The sequence below is a fragment of the Uloborus diversus genome, chromosome 9, assembly GCF_026930045.1.
Source record: "Uloborus diversus isolate 005 chromosome 9, Udiv.v.3.1, whole genome shotgun sequence".
NCBI lineage: Eukaryota > Metazoa > Arthropoda > Arachnida > Araneae > Uloboridae > Uloborus > Uloborus diversus.
The window spans coordinates 94,804,661-94,818,240 of NC_072739.1; positions in this window are offsets into that span (position 1 = coordinate 94,804,661).

Here is a 13,580-nt window from a genome sequence, read left to right on the forward strand (position 1 = left end):
ATTTTTTTTCGAGACATTTGAAGATCTTTTTCCACTTAGACTGTTGGCCTCCCAGAAAATGTAGGTTAGGGACCATTCATTAACTACGTCAGGGTGCCGAAGGGGGATGGAAATATCTCTACTTAGGGGAGGGGTGGTCACACTGATTCTTACGTAATATTTTCCAAGTAGATTTTTTAAATCTTGCCATCAAGTGATCAAATTTCATTTGCATTTGGAAATTAAAAAGCTTATTAGGATGAGCTGTTTTTTGTTGTACAAAAAATGAATAGTGTAAATTATAATAAGAGATTCACACTATATATGGCATGTTTAATTTTTCAATTAGTAATCACATCATATACAAAAAAAAAAAAAAAAATGTTGAAAAAGCATTCATTTTAAATTCCAACTATTTAGTAAATATTTCTTTACCTAAAATGGTTTTTAAAAATAATTTCATTATTTTGAAAAACTAAATGGAACCTTATGTAAGAATAAGGTTGAGGGGTTTAAAAATCTTACCTACCCTTACATGGGGGTTGGGGGGTGGGGTCAAAAATGCCTAAATCATCCTTACATAATTAATGAATGGCCCCTTAGGAGTAAAAATGAAGTTCAGTTAAAGCCTCAACGAAACTTGCAAGGAAGCTGGGGTTGAGGGGTGTGCAGATAGGTTGTTCTTCCGTTCTGGAGTTCTTAAATTCCCTTTTGTTTAATGTTAAATCTTGGTTGCAATCAGTAATACAGAAAATCAGTTTCAAGCTATCCCTTTTGTCTGTTGATTATATTTCCTGGTCTCTTCTCCCTTCTTTTCCTGGTCAAGGATTTTTTTAGAAAGTCTTTTTTGGTTTTAATCTTGTTGCAAAAATTCTTACCAGCTAATTTGATAAAAAATTCACTAGTCAAATTTTCAAATGACGAAGTAGTTATCCTAAATAATCCTTCACAGTTAAATGTACTCTTGGTCATATGCAATCAATTTATCTTTTACCGGGTCGTGAATTAAACCAGCCAGGACACAGAGATTTTATCTGAAAACTAGGATGCCTTGTAGGCCTATCTATTCATATCGTTAAATTAATTTACATAAATCAAACTTGGACACCTGCAACGAGAGGTATGTATAAGAGGAAAGTTTTATGTTTCAGGATCAAATTTCAGCTAGAGAATGTTGGCTATTTTTATTTCATGGATCTTAATATGATTTTAAAACATTGAATTTATATTTTGCTCAAAGTAATGTAAAAGCAAATGTAATAAATATTTTAGAACAGTTGAATATTTTTATATAAAATCTGGCAATCTGTTCTAATAGACATCATTATCGATTATGGCACTTTTGATGTTAAGTGCATGTTGTGCTGAAGTGTAACAATTGAATATAAATGCCCTTTCTAGTTGCATCACTCTTGACAAATCATGCTGCAAATTTTATTCGCTAGATTTATATTTCAATAATAATGAATTTAGTAGTGACACATAATAAGCACATGAGAGATTGGTCTACTTTGGAACTCAAATAACAAAGGGAAGTATTTATAAATTAGTTATTAAGCAAAAGTCGACTTTCTGCTTATGTAAGAGCAAATGGCCTACTGTTCTGCTTATAGTTTGATGAAAGAGTCATTTAGTTACATGGTAAAGAAAGAAAACTAATACACTTTGATTATGACAATTGCTTCCAGAGACAAATTCAAATAAAAAAGAATATGTTCTTTTTTTTTGTTATATCTAAAAATTTTCAAATAATGAATGAATTGAAATATAGATAACGCATCGGTAGTTTTGAAGAATCCAGTTCCTAAAAAAATAGAAATGGCTCAATAAATAATGAGGCCAAAAAAAAGTCTAAACTGTTGTGCAGACTTTTAATTTCCAGACTTTGCCAGGAGAGATCCTCAGCAATTCGACTTGAATATTGCTCATGACCACCGCTTTTCCAGTTTATGTGATCATATTTAAATGATGATCCCCTCAAAAGTCAGAAGCAGATCTGCCATTCAACTGTCTATTCTTGACAATACATCTTGGCTGGCAAAATTCATGTCAATAGTTTCTCTGGAACAAAATGCATTCCTCACGTTTGCTAATTTTCAGTTTAGCAACATTTTTGACGGTAAAACTAAAAGAAACCTAGCTCCAGAACCAAAACATGAAACAACACTTTTCAGAGTTCTTACTGAAAAGTCGCAAAAAAAAAAAAAAGCGCCAATTGGGCAATTGTATAGAAGCTTTACTGTTTCTCTCATGTTAATTCTAAAACCTTACACTGATCTACATAATCAGATTCAGTGATCTTTATTTCCTTTTAAAGTTGTTGTAGAAACTTATCAATAATATTATTGGTAAAAACATTGTAAAAAAAATGTAAACATTGACAGTGTGTTCGAATGAATGTTTCTTCACTTTCTTTAGGTGATAGTAGAAAAAGCACCTAAAGCTCACATTGGAGATCTTGACAAGAAAAAATATTTGGTACCATCTGATTTAACTGTTGGTCAATTCTATTTCTTGATTCGAAAGAGGATTCACCTCCGACCTGAAGATGCATTGTTTTTCTTTGTCAATAATGTCATTCCTCCCACCAGTGCAACCATGGGCTCATTATATCAGGTATGGTGAAATATTGCTCAAATTGAGTGCTTGTCATAAACTAATTTATACCTTTTTCCTTTGAAAATTTTGGTTCTTTTAAAATTTTAATATTTAGTCGTCATTAACCCATTCGGGTCAAACGACACAAATTTGCGTCAGTGCTAGAGAGATGCTCTTCAGAGACAAATTAGCTTCACTGCGTTACTGCAAATGCTACACAGGCCATCCAATCCCAACAATGCCAGTTTGGGTTTTGGTTTCCCTAGTTTGCGTTTTGGTTTCCAAACGAAATGTGAAATGTTTACTATCAGACTGCAAAATATTTACTATCGAAATATTTACTATCAGATGTCGTTACTTATATCCATGTTAGTTCAAATGAGTAGTCTCTAAAATTAGTATTTCTCTCTCTCTGATGACAGAATGGAGTCCCGTCAAGTGTTTGTGATTTATTGGATTTCGTGAAAGAAAATATAAATATGCTAGCAAGTGGAAAGGGAAACGCATACTCATTTTGAAGTGGTTGTTTCTTGATTCGATTCCATTTCAAAATGGGATTTCATGGAAGACATTCTAGCAAGGGGTTTATTTTTAGATTCATTTGTGTAGCCATGGTGAACACATTATCTTTCCAAGGAAGAAATACCTAAATTTATGACTGATCCATCTACGGATATTTCCCGCGACAGTGAAAAAACTATAAATTATAAGAGTTCTTCATACAGTAGTTACTTTCCAAAATCATACACATAAAAAGAAGGCAAAGAATTGAGACGGTAGTGTGTCGTTTTGTTTCCATGTGTTTTTTTTTTTTTTTTCAAAAATGTGTTTTTTTTTTGTTTTTTTTTTGAAAAATTTCATTGTTTCCCCCCAAATGTTTTCATAAATTTTACATATTATTGCCAAGAGTAAAATCTAATTAATGCAAAGTAAAGTAACTATAGCAAAGCTTTATAGATAAATTACAGAGTTATTAATTTTAGAAACTTATATTTTTTAAGTTAATGCAAGGTTGCTAAAGTTTTTATTTTATTTTTTCTTTTCTTAAATCTATGCCGCTTTCCTATTAGGTACATAAATATACAAGGCAGACCAACTAAGTTTTTCTTAAATTACTTGGAAAAAAATGCAAGTAGCTTTTACAGGGTGGCGACAGATCAGGAAGGTCAGGGAAATATCAGGGAATTTCGAAAAAATAACAAAAAATCAGGGAAAATTGATTTTATGAAGAAAATTTTTTTTTTTGCTTTACAAAATTAAGTATCCAAATTCCTTATGTATTTTCTGCCAATTATCTGTTCAAAAAAATAAATAAATAAATAAAATTAATGAGGTGCAATTACACACTGCCGCATAATTACGTCTAAGTATTGAATCTTATTAACCGCAAGATGAACTTTCTAAGATTGCTTCTGTGTCTGTTAGGTTGTTGATTTTACCTAGCTTGAAATTTCCTTTCACGCTTTCAATGCGACGTAAAATAAGCAACCATACAGGCAAAGAGGAAGCCTTCATTAATGCCTTAGCTCCTTTGCCTTTATTCCATAGTCTTGAAGTGATTAGCGTACTGTAATCACGATTTCAAGAAGAAATCTTTGGTTTTTGAATTAATACTGATAAAAGCTATTACTTCTTCACGTTTTTAATTTAATTGCTAAAATTGAACTCTCAATCAAAAAAACTTTGTTTTTTGCCGCTATACTATTTGCTGTCGCCGCAGATCATAAAGATTTTCTTTTCTTCTGACTTAATGATTCTTTTATTTTATAACCAAGTTATAATCTTCTTTTATATATTTTGAAATTGACTAAATGCTTTTTTTTTCTGTTTTTTTTTTCTTGCATTTCAAAGTTGTTTTCTTACAAATGCAATCTAAGATTTTTTTCGTTATGTACTTAAATCATTTGAAATTGAGTAAACTTGTGTACTTAAGTAAATATCTTTATTTTTTATTGTTAAAACGCTGTATTCATTCATTAAAACCTATGTTCTTGATTAGAGAAAAGCTCCCTATGAATGGATGTCAAAAGGTTTCATCTGTTTTGCATAAATATGTCAATTAGTTATATAAGAACTACATTACTTCCATTCTTTCACTATTACTTATTATTCTTGCAACAATTATTATACTGTTTGAAAATTTAGTTCAAAATAATTTCAATTACTTCTTTGTTCTACCATAAATACACATATGTTTTTAGGAGCGATTTTAATAGTTTCTTAACATTCTTATGCTAAGTGGTTTCTAGAAGTAATTTTTTTTTTTTTTTTACTTTCGTTAATCTTTCCATTGTAGAAAACTTTAATATACTGTTTTGTAGTTTTTTTTCCCCCAAAAAATTTACTTGATATGTTTTTTTTTTTTTTACCATTTTGTTAAAAAAGTAGCATCTTTTCAAAATATATCTTTAGTTCATCAACTTTACACACTTAAAACGTTTAAAATACTGCATTTTATACAAACATACAATGGATTTCAAGTAGAGCAAATAAAGGAAACCATTATCATTGGTAATGTAAATCAGGCAAATTTGGTAAACTTAATCATGGAAATCAGGGCAAAGTCGGGGAACTTTTTTCACAGATCCTGTCGCCACCCTGTTTTATAATTTTTTAAGTATCATTATTTTTCAGTCTTTTGCATTTCAAAACGGTCCAAAAAGCATATTTCAACCAAAATTTCATATACTACCTAATTTGCTTGATTACTTAAGATTTATTGAGATATATTATGTACCATTCAGGTGATGCATAGTGTAAAAATATCTTAACACTATAATATTTAAATGACAAGAGGAAAAAAATAACTAAAGAAGTCCAAGAACACTTAGAGTAGGCATAAAATTGCGCTTATAACTGCACACTTTTTGCATCTCCGATAGACGATGCAGTCAGAGCAAGAAAAGAAAATGTATGAAATTATGAAAACAGAAAACATTCATGTAACTCGATGCTCTTATTAAAAAAAATTAATGCCAAATTTTCACCTTTCCAAGAACTTTTTTGATCCCAATATAATGAAAGAAGTCTCATGTATGAATGGTGGAAGAATCAATAGACTTTAATTTTTATGTTTATTGATTCTTTTCTTATGTCTTCATTATTAATATATGTTAAAAGAGTTCTCATTTAAGTTTGTACTGAGACTTTTAATTTAAATGATTTATTTTTTCTATGATAAAAAAATTATGTTCCTAAATGCATTAAACCAGGAAAAATAATGTTTACAATCGAAAACATAATGAGTTTCTTAAAAACTACTTGTCCTGTTTCTATGTTTGTTGTCACTGATACATTAGGTAAATAAAGTACATAATTTGTAACTTTTTTTAAAAAATTTTTAAACAATATATGCATTGATTTTTAAAGTTGCGTAATGTACATCAGACTTATGATTCATTTGTAGATACTGCAAAATACTTTCCATGTTTAAGAATGTGTGATTTTAGTTTTATTTTTTTTATTTATAGTAGATAGCTGTGATTATGAGGAAATTAATTTGCAAGAATTTATTCTTGGTTATTTGTAATTAATAATGTCTGATCTATCGCAGTAAATTATTTCTTTGATTATTTATACCAAGACCCATTTACATATTGTATTTTTTATAAAAGCTAAATATTTTCAAACAATATTCTATAGAAATCTCCAAGTATGAGGAAATGAAATTACAAGACTTTGCTCTTAATTCTTTAACTAATAACAAAGCAATTAGATACAAACATGAATATTAAACATTCCTCAATAATTAATTCATATAATCTTTCTGATTTTCCTAAAGTAAAATTATTTTTATTTCAATGAGTAATAAAAACCAAATAAACCTGCTTTATATATTAAAAAAAAAAACCTTTTTTTTTTTTCAAAAAAAAAAACTTTTTATACCAAACCTGCCTATGAGTGTAAAATGTACATTGATCCAGGCTTTGAAATTTTTCATGCGGCTTTAAAATATTGATTGTTACAATATTCTTCAAGTATTTCATAACATTAAGTGCACATATTTTTCCTGTTTAGTACAAAATATATTGTTTAATTTTAGTACTTTTAGGTATTGTAAAAAACAACATATTTTGTATTTTTATTGTTAAATATCACTTATATTTATCAATTTTTTTGTTATGATTGAAATGGTATATTTTATCATAATTTTTTAAATGGTTTCATTTCTGAGTAAAGTGAACATTTTATTCATTATTATGTAATGCATACTTTCTGAAATTGCGTATTAGGCTTACCGGGGAAAATTGTCTGGGCCTGTACGCAGTCCATGTTTAACAGCTGCTGTTCTGAGGCAGCGCCATCTTCTACAGGCTGCCATCTGGAATGGGTTACTTTCCGTTGGTTAAACAAAGGCCGTTTGATCAGGCGTCTACTGTATTCTAAATTATGAAAAAGTTATTGTGCGATAAGTTGATTCAAACTGAAAGTTTTAAATTTTTGAAAATGTGTGTTAGTTAATTGAGAAGCTATTTTATACTTTGAGATTTTCCACTCATATTTAATATTTTCCTCAGGTAGTTACAGAACTAATGTATGGAACCAGTTATCTAGAATAATTGTGATATTCTGGCCAGCCGATTGCTAATCGATGTAATACATCTTAATCAGACATATCCTAGTTTGCATATCCCAATCTGCTATTTAAAATTGACTATTCAAAAGTGACTACATTAAGAATCACTCAATGAATCAATACCTTTGGGTTTTGGTTCAGATACAATCAAGATCTAAGGTTACTTAGAATAATGTACAGATGTTACTTTATAAATATTTTTACTGAAAATAAAAATTGTTCTAGAAGCAACTATATCTTAGGACAAGCTGCCATTCTTTAAAAAAAAAAAACATTTATTTTAAATTTAAATACTATTCAATGGTTATGTAGCAGCCTTATAGCACCTGCTTTTAGTTGACAATATTTCTTATTATTTTCTAAATAATGTACAACACAAAGCGTACTGAACGAAAAAGCAAGTTTTTTTTTATTTTTTAATGTTTTGATTATATACCAAAAAGTATTTTTGGGCAAAAATCTCAATGTGGCTTTGAACTGAAACATAGGGCACTTTCCCCTTGACCATAAAATTATTACATCTATGTATATAAAACTAGTATGTGGAAGCTAAAAATGTGGCGCCATACAACTAATTGAATGGCAACACTTGAATGGACCAATGATTGCAACTAAAAGTGTGTCATATCAGATATAGCTGAGGTCACTCGAGGTATAGCGTCTTCCCCTCTGATGTATAGATAGCGTATGCTCCTCGTGTTTAAAATTAATTTTAACGGAGCTTTTATTGTTTATTAATGACTTGGTATTGGGTCATTCCATGTCAAATCAACGAGCCTCACAACTTGACCATCACGAATTCCAACAAATTTCAGGGGATTGATTATATATATAAAATGATACAGAAAAATATTTTTTTCAGATTTTTAAGTTGCCCGGTTTTTTGTGTAGGGCTATGTAAAAAAGGGGGAAAAATACAAAAAACGTGGTTTTGGTTATTACAAAAAGTTAATTTTCTCAGCTTCTATTGGAGCTAAAGAGTTCATTTTGGTTTTATTTTAAAGCTTTTAAAATGGGCTTTTATAGGATATGTCACATTATAAGGTTTGGGGTCATTAATATTTCAAGGTCACGAAAAATATAATTTGACCTTGAATATTTCAAAAAGTGTATCTTTTAAAAATCTGAAAAAAATTTATTTTGTACCTACTAATGCCCTGTATATGTGGAAAAAATTTCATAATGGGATTGCAATGGGATCATGGTAAAGTAAAATAGTGAACATATATCTACTTACTACTTAAATGCAATTTGTAGCGTTTCCGAAAATATTTACAGAGGGACACAAGTTATTTTTACAACTTTTGGTTAGCATTGTCCATTTCTTCCTTCGACAAGTTATAAACTCTTCCTGTGGGATTTATCCTGGGATCCACTTTTGATATTATATCGTCTACAGGTACATTCAGAATATCCTCTACGTCTGGATAGTAAAAAGAATATGAAGGTCCATGTGGATGCAAGAATTTTATCTTAAGTGTTTGATTTTCTTCATCAGAGTCTAAAACGCAACCTAACCACCTATGTCCATCATACCTGCAGATTAAAAACCCGACCATTTCTGCGAATTCAATATAATCGCGAGCAGCTCTTACATATTCTATTCTTGAATTTTTTGAAAATGAAAATATTTCGACTTCCATGTGATTCATGTTCAGTGGAATAAAAGAATGGAGTTTCCAAGTACCTGGTATTCTTCTTGCAGTCATTAACCTGTTTTTCAAAGCCTCCTCTTCTTGTTTATGTTCTTCAGTTGTGCTATATTGAAAATGTATTGTCTTAATGTGATCTTTTGCCCATTCATACAGCTGTCGAGGAGTCACAATTTGGTCATTATGTATCATTTGAAGACTAGCTCTTGCTGCTAGTCTTTTCACAGTGCCTCCTACACCATCGCATGCATTTTTGCCGTGTGATGTTGCAAAAAAGTGCCATTGTGCTTTGATACCAAAGTCTGACTCATGGTAGCAGAGATTCAGAAAATTAATCGATTTTTGTACTGAGAAGCAGCACCATCACTATAGTAATAAATTAAGTTTGGTTTTGTGTTATAATGAGATTGCATGAAAGAAATTAGATGTTTTTGAAAAAGATGGACTGCTGTTGCGTCATGTACAAGGCAATCAGAAATTATTACTAGAGATGTATTCATTACTGTTTTTGTGGAAGCGTCCTGAAAATAAATGGTGAAGGGGTGAATTGTAGCTTGAGCATTGTTCCAATGGAAACCTTGGGCAGCATCCTGGAGGATAAAAGAATAATTCTCTGCAAAGTCGCAGATTACAAGGTATTCACCTTCTTTTAACGATTGTTTTAGATGCGTGAGATAGCTCGATTGTTGACTTGCAAGAAATGAGTGAAGAAGAAGTTTTGGGAGATTTTCAAAAAATATATTGATGAATTCTTCAGTAGTTTTCACTAATGTCTCGAGAGATGTTCTTTTTTCAACTTGTATCCACTGTTTATACGTGATATTTTCAACGCAGTTGAATTCAAAAGCTTCTTCGATTCTTTCTTTGACTCTTTCAAACTCAGGACAATTTATAGTTTCCAAAGTAACATGCTTCAGTAGGATTTTCGCAAACTGCATATTTCATAACATCTTTGTAAGAGTTAATTGGTTTATCACCTTCCATCAGTTCTTTCATTCTGCATTGACTAAACATCAATTTTGCATTTTGGTGTGTTGTACACACACACACACTGTGAGTTCCACTTGCACCTGCAAGAATACAGTGTTTTGGCCTGAGTTCACAAAACTTTGAAAATCCTATTTTCAACAGAGGGTATTTTTGTTTAAATAATGCAAAAGCTTCATGCAAGTTACACAAAATCAATTTTTTTTTTGAATATGTTCTCGTTTTCCATTTACCTTAAGAGAGATGAAATCTTTTTTTCCCGGCATCATTCGACTTATTTCCTCACTCTCATACAGATCAGTTACTTTTTTTGCTGTTTCAGAATCCAAAGTTTTACCAGGTTTAGGATCAGGGCATGACATAACACCTTTTTCTTTAACCAGATTTTTAGCCTTTCTTGCAGTGTAATCTGTTACATCAAATTCATCTTGGTAATCTTTCAAAGTCCAACTTTTTGGCATTGTTGTAATATTTGCATTCTGATGCTCTTATCATCTGTACTTTTATATTTTTCTTTCAACTGGTTAATAATTTCACGGTCAGGGGACATAGGAATATCATCTTGTTCAGGATCTGGTTGTATATTTAATACTTTGCTTTTGAATGCTGTTGCTGCTTTTTTAAACTTTTCTTGGAGATATTTCTTCTCACTTAACCGTTTTTTCTGAAGAGGTGATTCATTTAATGCTATCAAACTTTTGTTCAAAGCATTAAAAGCTTCATCTTTTTCTGGGGTACATAAAGGATCTATTTGTTCAGATTTATCATCAGAACTAGATTCCAACTCCCTCTTCTTAGGCAACTGCTTCTTAGCAGATAGTTGAATTTCCTTGCGGCAAGAATCACAAATCTTGTAGCCTTCTTTGAGAAAAGTAAATGTTTGCACCAAGTTTTTGCTTATAGTTCTCAAGCTTTTCTTGTAACAGTTATGGCCTACTTTTTCAAATGGGTTGCAACAATATGTTTTACTTGAAGCTGTAGAAGTTGAGGGTTCCATCTCTAAATTCTGACTGAAAGCTGCGTGATAAATTGCAAAAGTTTAAAAATTTTAAGTAGAAAAAAGTAAAGAAAGATAAATCCTGTTGAGCAGTGGATCACTGAAACTTCTGCTTCAAGAGCTGACCATAGACTGAATTCTCTTCTCTCTGTTTACAAGTCCATTCCTTACCGGGAGGGACTCCTGTCAGATTTATTGACTTCTTAGAAGAAACCTACCACATGGCTGAGTGAACCACATGGCCCTGTAGGGCCATGTGGTTGACTGGGAAACTCTAGTATACTTCAAAAACTAACAACATATTTATTTGATCACAGTGTTGTTCTTGTTTAGTGCATGATTTTAAAAAGAGTAAAGGAATATTTAAAACGAAAAGGAACTGGAGGGGTGAAAAATTTAGAATGAAAAAGTCATGTAATTTATTTTATTTTTAGTAGATATACATATGATACTAAAAAATATTTTTCATTCAAAAAAAAAAATGTTATGCCATTTCAAAAATAAATATGCCAGCAAAAATTTTTTTTCTTTAAAATTCATAAAATAAAACTATTTTTTTAATATTGATATTAATTTTAATTTATGTTCAGTACATATGTATAGTATATAATACCCCTTAATAATGTGTTAATATCAATATATTATTAAATAAATGTTTGCTGCAGTATGGTTGATTTTTTTTAAAAATATGTATATAAAATAAAACTTAAATGCCGATTTTGTACTGAAATGGTAAGTTACATTTTATTTTATAACTTAGCATCCCATGGCAATCCCATGTTTATATGCTCGTATATTGTAAAAAATAGACGTAGGAATAACATAATTTTTTTTAAAGAAAAATTAAAATACACTTTCTGAAATATAGAAGGTCAAAGGACAAAGTGTTTGACCTTGAAATTAAAAAATCAAGAAATATAAGCATGTCACATATCAAATAAAAGGTCAATTCAAGCACTTTCTAAAAACACCAAAAGCAATGTTCTGCGACAACACGGGAACAAATAATGACTCATTATATGATTAGCAAAATTCAAAATTTTACATTTTTTGCTTACCTTTGGATCGAATTATCTCAGAAACTAAAATAGATAGAGACTTATTATTGTGTATTTATTCCTTTTTATGCAAACCTAACAATTGAGCCAAATATCAAAAAAATTTGAGAAGGTCAGGTTGAAAATGCCATTTTTTTCGTTGATTTGACATGGAACGACCCTATTGTTACATGGTCAGGGCTCATAGTCCTCCTATATTTTCACAATTTGTCAGATATTCTCCTATTTTTCCTATATTTTCTCACTAACTCCTATATTTTTTTCCGTCGGATGTTAAACGATACCCAAAAATGCAAAAACCTTCGATCCATTTTTTTTTCTTCTTTCTCCCCTGCACTGTACATTCTTACATCTTTAATGTTGGCATATTTACACTAAACTTCTGTTGGATTACTGTTATGAAATATGCTAAATGTAGATGATTTTACTTGCAGCTTTTAACTTGTTTTCTTTTTTTTTTCTTTTAATGATATACTTTGTACTTTTAATAGTATAACATGTTAACTTTACGTGTACTGATGTAAAAATTTTGAAAGCTTTTAATTTTGTCACATATAAACTTACATGTAGCTCAAATGATTATTTTTGAAATTGCCAAGTACAGATTTTGGTACTAATTCAACTTTGAATACTTCAGTTGTTTCAAAGCTTGTAGCTTGCTGAAAAAAGTAACTATCTCGATGGAAAAAATGTCATTTTATAGGATTTTGTCTGCTTTTTTCAAATCTTGTGTGTAGATTTTCCAAGAATTTCAAAAATCGATCTTCATCTCAGAAATTTGTTTTCTTTTCGACTCATTTTTTTCCATCTACTCGGTTATGTTTACAAATTGGACAGAATGATGGATAATTCTATGCTCCACTTGGGCTCTTCTTACGCCCCATTTTGTTTGGCAGATTAGGTCTAATTCACTCTTCATACATGTGTGTACATACACACACACACACATTAACTAACATAATAATGCACACATTATGGATAATGCCATTACAGTGAGCGCTGGATAATTGAATCAGCCACTTTAATGAGTCAGTTCCACAAAAACAAAACAAAATCCAGTTTTAACACTAAGAAACTGCTGAATATTTGAATCAAACATGCCGCTTAAATGAATCAAGCATTTGAAAATGACCATTTCCCACGAACGTGATGCATTAGTGCAGTCTTTTTTTCTTTGCTTTCGTTTAGTAAAATTAAGTTTTTTTTCTGTTAAATAGTGAAACAAAGGGGAGGTAGAGTGCACACTTTTTGTAACGATTTTTTTCAGGATATGTCCAACGAAACCAGTGAGACGAGAGAGACATGGAGACGAGAGAGACATGGAGACGGGACTTTTAATCGTTAGTGTTAGCATTGAAGCAATGAGGTACCAATACCAAGAACTATGGGTAGATTTATGACATTGAAAAAAGAATGTTGAAAATAATTACTAGCTAGTTTTAGCAATCAATAAGAGATGCATTTTTCAAAGCACATAAGTTGAAATCTGAATTTTGTAATTGCTTTTTCGTACTGTTTTGCAGGGATGAATGCAGAAATATTTTTTGGTGGGGGCCCGGAAATTGAAGAGCGCCCCCACCTCCCCTTATAGAATGTTTCAAAACAAAGTTTTCATGAATTTATTTTTTCAAAAAAATATCTCTTCTTGCAGATGTATGAGGAAGGTGATTCAAACTTTCGATGATGCTTTTGAAAATATTCGTTTTATAAGCTGCCAAAGTTTGAAAATGTTT